This window comes from Thamnophis elegans, chromosome 1 (genome assembly GCF_009769535.1).
Source record: "Thamnophis elegans isolate rThaEle1 chromosome 1, rThaEle1.pri, whole genome shotgun sequence".
Taxonomy (NCBI): domain Eukaryota; kingdom Metazoa; phylum Chordata; class Lepidosauria; order Squamata; family Colubridae; genus Thamnophis; species Thamnophis elegans.
Genome location: NC_045541.1, coordinates 29347113 through 29362358, shown reverse-complemented (window position 1 = coordinate 29362358; position 15246 = coordinate 29347113). Strand labels below are relative to the sequence as shown.

Here is a 15246-nt window from a genome sequence, read left to right as displayed (position 1 = left end):
AGAAACCAGGAGATTGGGAGTTCTAGTCCTGCTTTGGTTGTTGGTGTGAGGAAAACAGGAGTAGGAAGGAGTATTATGTAAAGTTACTCCCTGTTCACTTCCTATTCTCATTTTTAGCAATGCATCTTTCTATATTGGCTACACATTTGTTTTGCAACTACTTCTCTATGTAAGATCCAATGACATCATCCATGTTTAAAAATATTAATGGCAGCTAAAGAAGATCTTCATAAACCAGTAAAATTTATCTTAGTTTTCCTCATTAATATCGAAAGCTTAATTAATCTCTGCACTCACTGTGATCCAGCTGCTCAGTCATGGTATAGATTCATCAGTAGGATAGAAATTAAACCAATTAGTAATTAAAATAAAAGAAGTATAAAATAAATGCTAATTAGAATTGGAATCTAGAGCAAATTTGTCAACAGACTGATTTAGGGAACTCAGATATTTTCTCAGATCAGATTTAATAAGATGTTTTGTGACATATAGTTACTAAAAGGGAGAATCTTTTTTAATGATAGTCTTTTTAATCTTTTCCTTTATAATCTAAACACGAATACAATGTTTAGTATGTTTTTTACCTCATGGCAGCCTGCTGATATAATTCAGTTAACTAAGATAGAGTTGTGCCACGATGGACTTCAAAACTGCATTTTTAATGGTCACCTTTATTAAAGTCCAATCTTGAATGAATTGAGGTCAGTAGCATCCGTTCTGTCAAGTACACTTACAAAAGCTTGCTTATATACACAATAAGCAATAAGCTGTCAATTATTTATGCTAATAGGTAAACCATTGAAAGGTATAGGAAAAGTTTTTTTTTCCAGAATGTTAATAAGTAAATGACATAAACAAGGTCCTTTATCTGCTTTTAAAATACAATTATTTTCAGTTATTCTTAATAACTTAATACAAACCAATCCAGTTTGGCAGATAGGAAAATACATTTTGTTGGCAGCATGTTGATATTTATAATTCCCTTAAGTATTCTAAAAAATTGGGGTTTTTTGGATTTTCTGTGATTACATGATTTAAAAAAAAAATTCTCAAGATGATGTCATATTTCCAAAGTTGCTCCATCACATTTCCTTCTGAAGAGTGTTTATCAATTATGATCTTCCAAACAATTAACAAATATGTCATAAGGTAAAAGAAGATGCTCCTTTATTTCTGAATCTTAAATATCTTATAGAACCCTCCTTTTTATCATTCATATATACAATAGAAAAATACTTCTTGATGTATGACTGCTAGATAAGCAAATCATAATTTACTTCTAATAGTTTTTGTAAAGTTGAGTACTGGGATTTAGTTCACCCAAAGTATTACCATAACAAAAAAAGTGGGGAAACTGTTGATTATTTTGAGTTAGGAAATACGTTTCCCCTAATGTTTTTTTCTAATTATGTGTCTGCAGTATTAAGTCCCTTACTTCTGAGAAAAAGCTGCATCCTGAATCTTTTTCCAATATCAGCAACTTAAATGTGTACCCTAAGAAGTTCATTGGTGTGGCACCTGATTTGCTCTTCCTGAATAGCAAAAACAATTGGAGATTTCCTCGAGCCATAAAGGTAGTATACTGTGTGATACGGTCATTAGCATTGACAAAGCAAGCATTAATCACATTCTCAAATCTCTAATGAATCTGTGCTTTGTAAGGGATGTTGCGAAGGGGGTTTGAAATGGGCAGGGACAGTGGTTGGGAAAGAATTTCCCTCATTTGCGAGGCTTTAAATGTCTTCCAGCAGCTGTATCATTTGCTGTTCTTTCCTCCTTAGAAGACCTTAGCCGATTAGAGGGGGGGGGAAGGCAGGGGATTCAGTTGTATGCCCCGATTTATCAGGCAAAACTCCCATGTGATCAGACCAGCAGCGTCAGAGAGGCTGAAGCTGGGAGGCGAGCACTAGCTAATGAGGCTTTGTGCAAAGCGGTAGCTCTTGTCGCTGAACAATAAAGCATATGGTACCAGCAATAAAACGCCAGACTGGGAAATTTAAGAAGATTCCGCTGGAACCAGGAGAACAGGTAACACGTCACGCCCTTGCAACATGACAGCCCATTGGGGTGCATAATTATTAGCCAAAAAGTGCATGGATTGGAAACGCAACCACTTGAACAGGTCAGTCTCTCTCTCTCTCTCTCTCTCTCTCTCTCTCTCTCTCTCTCTCTCTCATCTTTTTTCCAATTATTTGGGGATATGAATGTTTGGACTGTAGTTCGGGATTTCGGTTTGTAGCATTGTGAGCTGTTAGCATTTTCTGAATTCAGCAAGGTGTGGCTTTTGGGAGTTGAACAGCTAGCCAAATAAATTGTGGTAAGTGTAGTAATGACTTAATGGGGGGGTATTAAAAACATAAAACACTACTGCGGCCAGATCCACAGTTATTCATTATAATAAATATTTTTTACAGTGATCCGTAGCCAATCTGAAATACCCAATTATTTTAATACTCCCCCCCCCCAAAAATCGAATACGCTGGTGTCTTGTCAGCCTCATTAATTTGAGTGGGTGCCATGTGGTTTGAATGAGTAGATGTTATTTTTTTTGTTTTACATGAGAAATGGAATACCCTGGAATGTTAATTAGGTGATCCAGAATTTTTCTAAAATACCCATCTTTTGTGAAATATTTCACAAGTGGTGATGGAAAGATAGATACACTGAGATAATGAAACTGTATTCAACACATCCCAGAGGCCTTTCAAAAGAACCCGTGCATCTATTTTCTCCTTCAAATTTTTCTTCCGCTTAATCACTCACTGAATTCCTCTTAATTTTGAAAAAAAGAAAAAGAAATCTCACACATATTTTCAGTGAAATGATCTACTTTATTTTATTTATATTTGTCATTGAAAGATCAGCCTTCTCAAAACAAAAGTTCGGCAGATTAAAGATTTAGGCACCTGGTCTCTTCCGAATATCTCTTCCAATTTTGATGGACGTAAAAAAATGGTTAATTTTTAATCTTTGCTATGGTAGGTGAGCAGAATCTTTGAACAGAGCTGATATTTCTTGCCAGAAGCAAAATGAGAGAAGGTAGGGAATCAACAACCTTACTAACCCACCTCCCAAAATAAAGCACCCAGTTCCAGATGCCAACATTTGACACAATTAATCAGAAACACATTTAGTGCTTCTTCCTCTCCGGGGCATCCTGTTGCATCCGACGCAGGTTCACAGAGGTTGTTGCTATGTTATTACGGTTTTCTGTCTTCCCTGAATGTGAAAATAAAGAGACACGCGTTTTCCTTTTCGTTTAGACCTCTTCCACCCCTTCCCTCACCCCAACTGGCTGATGCCAGGAGGGGATCCTACAAAACGCAAATGCGTGGTTTTTTTTCCAAACGAAACGAGACTCCTTTGAAAAGCTTAGCTGCTTTGCATTTGCACCAGCCCAGACCGAGGGTCGAGGCGGGTGCCCCCCCCCCCCGAATCCCTGCCCTCCCTGGATGTGAATAGAAGGTTTGACTACTTGGATGGTCACCTTGGCAACCACCCACGAGAAAACCCGAGTTGGGGGGAGTAGGTTGCTGCTACCCCGCTGGACGGCGGGGAGCCCGCGGGCCTTTCCCGCCCCTGCGGGCCTTGCGGCTCCTTCGCCTCGCGGGAGATCCGCGGATTCCGAGGGAAATCGCAGCGCGCCTCGGCTCTTCTTCTCTCCCCCCCCCACCCCCCCGCCTCGCCCGGCGCGGCTGACAGGCCTTCGCCAACCTTATGCAAATAAAGACGGGCAGAGCCGCTTTGCCTGCAGAGGGACGGCGAGGAGAGGAGAAACCAGTTCAAAGGTCACCCAGCTAGTGGGAGGCTGTAAGAGTTGGGGGGGGGGGGGTTGAAGAGAAGGTGGGAGGGGGAGAATACACCCAGGCTGCTGCAGTGAGTACGCCGCGGTTTTGTTTCCTATTGTGGGAAGAGCGTGCAGCGAGCCGGAGCAGGACTCTCATCATAGGTACGGTGCCAGGGACCGACTTTGCTTCATTGCAGAAAATGCAGGGTGGTCTATGCATATTTGTGTGTGTGTGTGTCCTTATTCCACTCGATGCACGGTTCCTTTTTGGCAAATTGCAGCCGCGCTGTTAGTTCTTTGCAAACGAGGAGGCTGAATTCTTCTCTTAGTGGGTGGCTTTTTTTTTTTTTTCATTTTGCAAAATGTCACAGGAGGGTTTTAAACGGCTAATGATGAAAGGGCTGCAGTTTGGAGAGGCGGGATGGGTGGCTTATTGGGGAAGCGGTGGGTTTTTATTTTTATTTTAAAGATCAACAGACCTATAAAGCTGGGAGTGCGTCGAGCTGACTTTGGTACAGATGGTCGCCTGCAGCTTACAAAAGCCTTCCTTGTACAGCATTGGGCTTGGGGTGTAAACTCCATTGAAAACGTGCTTGAATATTAGTATGTAAACTCCAATCATGGGCAGGTTTTTACAGGAGCAAGATCTACCTGTCAGCCTCTATTGTAAGAGGGAAAGGGATGTACTCTTGAACTAACCAGTTCAGATTCATTTCTATTCTTGCAGGCTAGCAGTGTAACCCTGTATCATCCACATTGTCCTTTAAAATGAAAACCCAGCAGTGTCCAGTTCGAATCGGGTTACTTTGTAAGCTTTGTTCTAGCTTTTTACATGGTTACAATCTTAAGTAATAATTGAGAGTGGCCGTGAATCAGTCACCTATTGTTACATTTTTGTTTGGTATTGACACTTTCTAATAATCTCAAACGCGTTTTCAATAATGTTTGTGACATCACAGCTACAAGTATTGAAATAGGCAAACTAGGAGCAAAAATGTGTTTTTCCCTTCTGTGTGGTGTTGTATGTTGCTCTGATTAATTAGGTTTTTTAAAATATATATATATATATAAATGTTTAAAATGGCTTATTGAAATTAGACATTTAGGTTGTTCTTTTGGCACTGATGTACCCTTTCATATTACTTCAATATGTTCAATAACGGTCTGAGTATGTGATGTAAATATAATGATAAAAGTGTGTGAAAATTCAAAATCGTCAATACCTTCTTGTAAAAATTAAATCCTACTGAGAGTGTTTCAACATTAATATCTTCCATTGAACCTGAAGATATTTAAATATGCCATGATGGGATCACAAGAATAATTTAGAAGTGCATAAGTCATTTGTCTATTAAGAGTGTTTTCTTCTACAAAAGCTACTTTGCTGAGATTCACAGAGTTAACTCCTCTATTCATCCCTCAAAATCAGAGATCAGAAATCGGAACTAGAAATCCAGAATATAATTAATGTAATAATATGTTTATGCAACCATTTATAATAGGAGCCAAATATTTGTACTAAAAATTGATCGGCTGTCAGTAGTCATCTACCAAATGTTTTGAACAGATTTGGGGTTTTTGGAATACTGCGCAGTTATCCCGCCACTTCTGTAGAGTTACCATGATGAGCTGTAAATTAGATTATACATTAATTACATTCCTTGTGACAAATTGTTTTAAACAACAGAGATGTAAATAAACAACATTCATTTACAGATTATCTAGCCTTACTGGTTGATTACATTTGCACCCTGAACCTTCCATACAGTAGAAGTTATTATTTTTATGCAATCACTATAACTTCAGAAAAATGTTTCTTTTTAAATCTGGATGGCATTTGCCTGAAATATTCCAAACCAGTTACTTAGGGAGTTTATTCACATTATTTCCATTGGAATTTCTCTGGGGGTCAGGGGTGAACAAGGACTATGTCACTAGAAAATTTATGTTTTGAGTGAAATGTGAGAATTATACAATGATTTTGCAAAGTACTGTATAGAGAATGGATAACATTCCATTACCCATGTTGATAACCACGGATGAGCTGTTGGAGAATGTAAAAGAAAAATGGAAAGCAGGGGAATGGTGGGTAAGCTTGTTAGAATATTGTAGGAGAATGCCTTTTCATTATTAATCATTGTCTCTTCATTGGATTCTCACTATTTTAAACCTTGTGCTTATGTTTACTGGTTTGAGACCATAAATAAAGACATCCAGTCTAGGGGAAAGGAAATTAGTATGACAAAGTCAGATAACTTAGGAACATACAAATCCATTTTTAAAGTTTATTAGCCCTCGGGTACAGATCTCTACTCTGTTTTATAGATTATAGGTTCATTATAGAAGGTTCAGGAAAAGCCATTCATCTCCACACAGATATAATAAAAAGCTACTAAAGAGTATGTGATGAATCCCATTTATACTTGTTAGCTGTACATTAGTGCCTCCATTTAAAAAAGGGGGGGAAATCATTTCGAAAGTCAACAAAGCTAATTTTCCATTCACTAAATGGATTCTTTTCTGCCTTCCATCTAAGTGACAAAAACTGGCAGACTTCCTACACTTTCATCTAGTCTAGTTAATGTTTAAGCTAATAATTACAGTCTCAGAAAGATTTTAGCAGGGGTTGGACAAGTTTTTTTTTGGCATCGAGGGCTCTATAGTTGCTTGGTTACATGCCAAGGATGACATATGTGTTATACATAGATAGTTTCCCTTGCGAATACACTATATACACATTCGGACATCAAACATATTTACATACTATCCTTCCCTAGCAATTCTGCTCTGTATTGTTGTGTGTCACTGTTAACGGCGGTTGGGAATCCAGGGATCTTGATCATAATGTGGGCCCATGATCAGTGAGCCCATCCTTTCCTTTTAGGCCTGAAGTGGGACATACAGATGACTGATTTTGTAGAGTCATTAGGAATGGGCAGCCAACAGTTTATAGACATTGAGACTAAGGGAAGCAAGGTAGCTTCCTTCTTTCACAGGGATTCCTGTGCAGATACTATTTTCATGCACCCATTAGCAGCCAATAACTGATGCCTTTTTTCCTGGCAAGGGACTCCATGACTTTGAATTGCAGATGATCCACCATATTTCAGTAGTATTCCCAATCCCTGCCTCTCCTAACAAAAGGATTAACTAATGTTTAATCCCAAGAAAGCTTCATTGCAATTAGGAGCAGTAATCTCAAAATACGTTTTTCTGATTGGCTTTTTCATGATTTCTGCTTTGAATCCTGTTTTCGTAAGATGATCTGACTATATCAAGAGGGAGGGACTATAGATACAGGTAGTCCTCGACTTACAACAGTTCAGTTAGTGACTGTTCAAAGTTACAATGGCACTGAAACTTGTGGCTTATGACGGTTTTCACAGTTATGACCTTTGCAGCCTCCTCTTGATCATGTGATCAGAACTCAGATGCTAGGCAACTGGCTCATAGTTATGACCTTTGCTGGGTCCCAGGATCATGTGGTCACCTTTTGTGACCTTCAGTCAATGGGGAAGCCAGATTCACTTCACAACCAGGCCACTCACTTATTAACTACAGTGATTCACTTAACAACTGTGGCAAGAAAAGTTGTAAAATGGGGCAAACCTCACTTAACAAATGTCTCACTTAGCAATGGAAATTTTGGGCTCAATTCTGGTCTTAAGTCGAGGACCACCTGAACAGCTCACTCAATTCCAGAGTTTGAATTTTTGGAAACAAGGAAGGTGGATTGGAGGATGTTTCCAATATATCTTTCCTCCTTTGGTTTTTTTAATGCCAATTTGGTTTAACTCCAAATTGGTGCTGATCTTGAACCATAGCCATCTTGGAAACTGGAATGATCTGAATAAAACGCTTGAGCAAATGGATCAATAAAGCAGATAGTTCCATCTTTGCACAACCACGGGGCAAAAAAAAAATATGATATTTGTTTGTTAGATGAAGGAATTTATTTTTCTTGTTACCTTTTCTATTCCTTATAATTTCTTACAAATAAATATTTTTATCTAGTGTGGTAAATTGCTTCTCAGTTTGAATTCTGAGTACACTACTATAAAAGATATAGTCTTGTTTTATCTGAATAATTCAGAAAGCACGCATGCCTAGAGGGATAAAAGAAAGATAGCCATATCCATTCTGATGATGATTGCGTTTCTTAACATTTTCAACTAGGGAAACTTTAGTTTATGTGAGTCTAGGGAGCTGGTAGAAGCCCATATTTCATACAGTCTTTTTCTTCAGAAACATTTTCTCTGTACTTCACCTTCTTGTGTTTAACTGGCTCTAATCTCTGTAGTGAAACTCTTGAGAGGCATCAGTGCTGCTATTTTTGTATGCAGGCGAACCAGCTGTGAAATGTAGGTTTGACTTGCAAGATGGTTTTGGAATGGAGAAAGAGGTAGTGAAGTCAATTGGGCCATTAATGCTAGAAGCTTTCTCTAAGCCAACAGCCAGGTTTCTCTTCCTCTTTCCAATCTGGAATTTTCTTTGTCTCTGAAATTGGCTACTAGGATATTTGGGCTTGGACAGCGATCACACATATAGTGCAATCTCCATTAACCTGCACTGGGTCCTTTAAAAGCGGTTACACCTGATATCCGTAAGAGCTGTTGGTATCGTGTACAGAAGCTGGTTCTAAAACTGTATTCTGTAATTTTCCAAGAACTCCACAAACATTTACATGTTTGGAATACAGGACTAAATAATTGGTTAATTCAGCTGCGTTTAAAACAAGTAAAAATATCTATATATATTAAATTATTCAGTGTATGGATTTTGCTTTTGAATTGTAATTTCTCATTTACATTTTATATTTTGTTAAACGTACTCCTATATCTGTAATGAGAACTCTGGAGTACCAGTGGATAATACAAATATGAAAGGTTGCCCAGGTTTGCTGCCATCTAGTGGGTATATGGAGTTTTGCAGCCTAGAAAGAGTAGCTGTGATTTTTGCAGTAATTTGTAAACCAGTGAAATTACGAACTTTGTTTCATATTTGATCTGGGCAGAATGGGGGGGTGTTACCTCAATTTCCTGACTGTTGTTGAGTAGAATTATATCCTCCCTTTTGTTCAGATGCTCAGCGTGGTTATCATGAAGTCCCTTTTCATTTTATCCTAATAATGCTTTTGTGATAGGTTGGCCCAAGTCACCTATCTTTTTGAAATTCAAAATGGATTTGAATTTGAGTATTCCCAGGCCTAAGACAATAATTTAATCTCTAACTTCATAGTAGATTTTGATTGAAAGTCTTTAACGGCCATTGTCCTAGCAGTTCAAACAAGTTTATATGACCTATTGTTAGAATCAACTTTAGTATCCAGAAATAGTTGCTGTGTGTTTTCAGTAAACATCCATACAAAATGAGGAAGAGATTTGTGAAATATTTACAGGGTCCTGGATTCATGAAATTATGACGGCGCCAGTTTTGAATCTTCTGGCCTAGATGATATGAAAGCAATTTTAAAGAGGATAAAAGCTACAGAATAACAAAACAGAATAATAGAATAAGTTCCTTATTATTTTACAATTAGAACTAATTGCGCTGTCTTCAGAAAATCTCTTTCACAGAAGTAAAATCCCAAGAGGCAAGCCTCTGCATAGCTACTGGTAGTACTTATTTAATTAGCATTTTTTTAATAAAAGAAAGATTGTAGATTCCAACCTAAAATATATATTAGCTTGTTCAATTCTCATAATAAAAGCATACTTCAGGGGTCCTAATGTTAGAAGAGGAGCATTACACTACAAGAACTAGATGTTGTTGCTATCAGTGTATCATATTAAGAAGCAGACTCAGAAGCATAGGGATTGTGGGAGCGAATGATATAGGCTGCGGTAGAAAAATGACTCTTAGATATGCAGCTTATTTATCCACAGATTCCTTGTAGAATCTGTAAGTGAAAAGTTGAAAGGTATTTGGTGAAATGGGGAAGAATGGCTAATGCAAAACAGATTGCAATATTAATTCTGCCTTTCCTTTTTATGTTCATCTAGTTGCAAAATGAATGGCGCCTCATAGGCTATCCGGGTAAAATAAAAAAGATTCATTCTGATTCAGGGACGCATCTATTTGCTGACAATAACAACAGTCTGCTCTCAATAGATATTTAGAAGAGCCAGCTCTTTTGAAGGCTTCTCCTCCTCACAAGGAAGGAGCAGATGGCTGCATGTAGTTCATGAGACAGGTGTAATCTCTTTGGAGATCAAGACAGGACTCTGGAAAAAGAGATTTGTTTGCTGTTTGTCGGCTGTCAGTCTTTGTCTTTGCTCAAACTCAATTATAGAGCAGAGGCAAATTACATTATAAGAATGATACTAAAGCAGGGTGAGGAAATACATACATTTCATGAAGGTTGTTTAGGCTAACATTTCCCATACAGGTGGCTTAGTTTATTTAAAGATGTCTGGGAAACCTGATTGGTTATAAGCTATAGAACCATTATTTATCAACCAAATAATAATTTCCTTTTTTGTTAGCCCCCATATATTGTCTTTGCAATTTAACCTGATTATTATATTCTGACATTCGTTTTGCTGACCCTGAATATACATAACTGCAGAGCATTAATTACGTTGACAATTTTATATTAATTTTTAAATCATTTTTAAAAAAAACTTTGGGCTTTTTATGTATTATGTTCCATAAAGAATATTTTTATATTCTTAACCATTTTGTTTTTGTTTTGTTGATTTGCTCTACAAATAAGCAAAAGAGAACAAAAAACATAATGATTTCCCTTCTTTCCTACCGCAGTACAGCCAGACATGAGAGCCAGTTTGGTATAGTAGTTAAGGTATCAGGCTGGAAATTGGGAGTTTGTGAGTTCTAGTCCCATCTAGGGCACAGAGCCAGCTGGGTGACTTTGGGCCAATCCTTTTTTCTCAGCCCTGGGAAAGAAGTAATGGCAAACTACTCTTGAAAAACACTGCTGAGAAAACTACATGCACTTGTCTGGGTACTTTCTGAAAATCAGACATGATTCAACAGAAGAAAAAAATTAAACACTATACAATTTACTGCCTTATCCCCTACCTGAACAAAAATTGTCTGAATTGGCAAGTTAATTTAGATGGTTTAGGTTATATTATGAAATAGTCTCTGCTTTATTATCCAGTAAAGAGCCAGTTTAGGGGCAGGGTATTGGCTATTTATTATACGTGCTCTTTAGTTTCTGCCATCTGAGGCACCTGCTTTACCAAGTAATTAATAATAGGAAAAGCCCCTAAGTTTTCAGAGCTATCAGTATAATTATAATAATCCATGGATCTGGATAAGGATCTGCACCACTGGGAATCAAAAGAGATCAAGTTTTCAAATGAGCATGGGGTCTGAGATTCAGAGAAAGTGGAGCTCTAATGTAATCAAATTGAAGAATTAGTTGTCAGTCATGAGCAGGAGATGAAACCAACCAATTGTATTCCATGATAGTTCTTCATTGGATCCAGGTATAAATACATCCCGTAGAATTGCTATGTCAATTGGCCATTGAAAAAAACACATCCTGTTTCAGGTACGCCTCTGGAGAATTTGACATATCTTTAGCCTTAAAGGCATTTCCATTTATGAAGGCACATTGAAGATGACTCCTGCCGCCATCTTTGGTCCTGCCTTAAGATTTTGGAGTTTGCAGTTAATTCAGTCTCAAGGCCAAATTGGCTTCCAGCATTATTACAGATATATCATGTTGTAATAAAGTGTCCAGTAGAGGTTGTTGGGAGCTTGAGGAATTGTACATAAAATGTTTGTGTGCTACCAGGAAGATGCAATATATAGTTATAATATAAAACATTTTCCTCATTGCAATTAAATTTTCTATTGGGTAAAGCTTTAGAGAAAGACAGAGTTGAAAATAATGAGAAACGTCAGATAAACTGAAAGGAAAACAGACAGTGAAGGCCAAATTCTCCAGCACTAATAGACGTGGCTCAGTGGCTAAGACGCTGAGCTTGTCGATCAGAATAGTCGGCAGTTTGGCAGTTCGAATCCCTAGTGCCGCGTAGTGGAGTCGGCTCCCATTACTTGTCCAAATTTCTGCCAACCTAGCAGTTTGAAAGCATGTAAAAATGCAAGTAGAAAAATAGGGACCACCTTGGTGGGAACAGCATTCAGTGCGCCTTTGGCATTTAGTCATGCCAGCCACATGACCACAGAGATGTCTTCGGACAGCGCTGGCTCTTCGGCTTTGAAACAGAGAGGAACATCACTCCCTAGAGTCAGGAACGACTAGCACATATGTGTGAGGGGAGCTTTTACCTTTTAAGAGACTTTTGCCAGAGACAATATTAATTTGTACTTTACCCTTGTCCTCCTTCCTCCAAACTCTTTTGGTTTTCTCTCTTGTTCCTACCCATATTCTCCTCCCATCCTCAACTTTGAAATAACACATTCTGAAAACTATTCAGTTCAACTTTGTGGAAACATGTCCTGAGGACTTCTCAGTCCTTTAGCTCACCTAATTCAGTTTGTTCCTCTTTACAAACATCTTAGGGTTTTGCTTTTTTTCTGGCTCTGTTTTAATTTCCCCATTGGTCAAATAACTTCCAACAATGGCTATAAGTTGCCCTGGTATAATGCCTATTAAATACCTCTTTATTTGAGAAGCTGTTAAATATAAGTCATCATTAAGTTATCAGAGAGGTTTTGTTTCAACATATTTAACATATATGATTGCAAATAAGCTAAAATTATTGATATAGTTGAACTGTAAATGAACTATATGTAAATCTTAGAAATCAAACAATGTTTCTTAAAATATGTGGTTGAATAGAAGGTGCTTGTAATGTCTGTTTTGTAAATGAGCATCATTCTGGTACTTAGAAAGCATATCAGAAGGTTGCTGGTCCACCAGAGTTTTCAACAGGGTAGAACCAGTCCTGTAGTTAGTTGAATTAAGGTAGCCACCCCAGACAGCAAAGAATGAAGCCCAGAAGCCCAGTTGTTCATCCTAGCATCCTTTCCTTTAAAAGATGAGCGACATGTGTCTGTCTTGTATCTCTTAAATGAATGGCTGGTTTCCAGGAATGATGGAAGCCGCTACTAAATGTTAAGTGGAATCAGTTGGCAGTCTCGGCACGTTCTGAGGAAAGGCTGCATTTTGCTCTACCTTTCAAGCAGTGAAGTGTTTAGAGGCAGCCTTGCAAATAAGGAAGTTGAAAAATTTGGAATGGTGTTCAGCTCCAGTGGTTGCCATAATAAGTGCTTAATGCGAACCAACCTGAAGTTGCATAATAGTACGTGGGCAAAATAGAAAAGAGCTTGTATTTAAGCTCTCCTCCCTCCTGAGTGTAACCTGAAGAGCAGCCTGTGTCTTCTTCCAGTAGTCTGAGCAGAGGATTTCTGACCCTGTCATCATCCCTCACTGCCATCCTTGGTTGAATAATTTTACATACATAATTTTACCATCTCTGGGGAAACTCATACTGGCATGCTTCCTTAAACTAATAAATGTTAATGTAGGTGATATATTAATCGCAATACTGAGTGATTGGCAGGGCCTTGGAAAAACAAAGGAGAAAAGAATTCTTTAAAAAGTCTGAGCTTAGAAAAGCCAACAAAGTCTGGAAATTTAATTCATCCAGGTATAGTCTTCTTTGTGAACTCTTCTTTGTCTTTTGTGTGTGTGTGCTGTGCTGTGAATCACAGGTGCGCAATGGCTCAGTGGTTAAAGACACTGGGCTTATCACTTGGTGTGTGTTTGAGACCTGAGTGCTGCGTGACGGGTTGAGCTCCTGTTACTTGCCCCAGCTCCTGCCCACCTAGCAGTTCTAAAGCATGCAAATGCGAGTAGATAAATAGGTACTACTTTGGTAGGAAGGTAACAGCGTTCCATGCGCCTTGCTGTATAATGCACCAAGGAAAATGTCTTTGGAAAGACTGGCTAAGAACTCCCTTGGCTAAGAAACGAAGATGAACACAGCCCCCTAGAGTGGGAAATATCTGGACAGGGGAAAACTTTATCCTTTATCTTTATAAGGGAAGCATTGGCTTGCCATAATGATCTGTAGATGATGGTGATGGGAGGGTGAGGAAGGCCAGTGGTAAAATGTGCAATCCCATTGCAATGCGATTCTGTGATGTTTTGTGCTTATATTGCATGTGCATATGGGATGGAGCTTGTGTCCTGATGTTACAATAGGCATCTCCTCATTTGATTGTTTAACAGATCCCATCTCCCCCACCCCCACCCTTCTCCTTCCATCCCAGTTGTTTAATTGGAGCTTAGCAATAGCAGTAGCAGTTAGACTTACATACCGCTTCATAGGGCTTTCAGCCCTCTCTAAGCGGTTTACAGAGTCAGCATATTGCCCCCACAGTCTGGGTCCTCATTTCACCCACCTCGGAAGGATGGAAGACTGAGTCAACCTTGAGCCGGTGGGATTTGAACCGCTGAACTGCAGATAGCAGTCAGCTGAAGTAGCCTGCAGTACTGCACTCTAACCACTGCGCCACCTCGGCTCCATATCTTTACAGTATTTTATTTATGTTTTTTGTTTCGTATAGTTTTTATCTTTTTAAGATTCTAAGCCACCCAGAATTACCCTGTGGTAAGATAGGCGGCAAATAAAATTTATAAATAAATAAATCTATCATGTCAGAAGAAAAATACAGTTAAAGACATTGCTTTTCCTCTTAGAAATAATGTTAGCCCTAGACAGGGAATCCTATATTTTAAAACTTCCATGCCATGTTTTGATTCAGATCTACCAGGTTTTGATGTTCCTGGATGGTATTGACAATTACATGGATGAATAGATTTTTGAGCTCTTATCTTTTAAAATGTGAAATGGATTTTTAAATGACAGTGCTCATCTAGTGTTTATCATAGAGCATCCTCAGCTTATAATATATTTTATACCTTCTGCAAAATACCAGAACAAAAGATGAACTAACAAAATAACCTTTAGAATTTTAGCAGCTAATAATGCTAATAGTAATACTAAATATGCTGTAATAGGATAATGAAGAATTCTTTTAATTCTCTGAAATCCAGATATAAAGCAGCTAATGACATTAAAATGTCCTCTCGTCTCTCACCCTTCTGTTTATAATTTACTATGTGAAGATTTCCTTTCAATATTTGACTAGAAAGGATTAGATTAGTCCAAATTCATTATTACAGAATGTTCATCATCAGAAATGAAAAGAAAATATTACCTATAAGCAAATGCATTATGTAAGATTTGGGTTGGTTATAGTTATTGTATATTTATGAGGCAACTATAGGGGAAGGAGTAGCAGAACCGGAGGGGGGGGGACAAAATTAAAAGAGGGATCAGCTTAGAATCTCTATGTAGCCACAAGCAAACTAAATCCATCCTCCTTGAATTCCATTGACCCATATCTAACGCTCAACAGGTGCTAACTGTTAGTTGAAAATATTCCTGTGCATAGGCTGAGCAGCAATAAATCAGTTTAATTGGATTTTCATGTGTGACTTGGTCTTCCACACC

The 15246-nt window shown here is 38.3% G+C and overlaps 1 protein-coding gene across 1 annotated transcript in view; it reads left to right on the top strand.

Moving 5' to 3' along the window:
* Positions 1–3874: 3874 nt before the first annotated feature.
* Positions 3875–15246, top strand: part of CSRNP3 (cysteine and serine rich nuclear protein 3) — a 43534-nt gene continuing 32162 nt past the window's right edge. The window contains exon 1 of the mRNA XM_032210512.1: positions 3875–3949. The gene's annotated coding sequence lies outside the window, so the exon portion shown is untranslated. The remainder of the gene's footprint in view (positions 3950–15246) is intronic.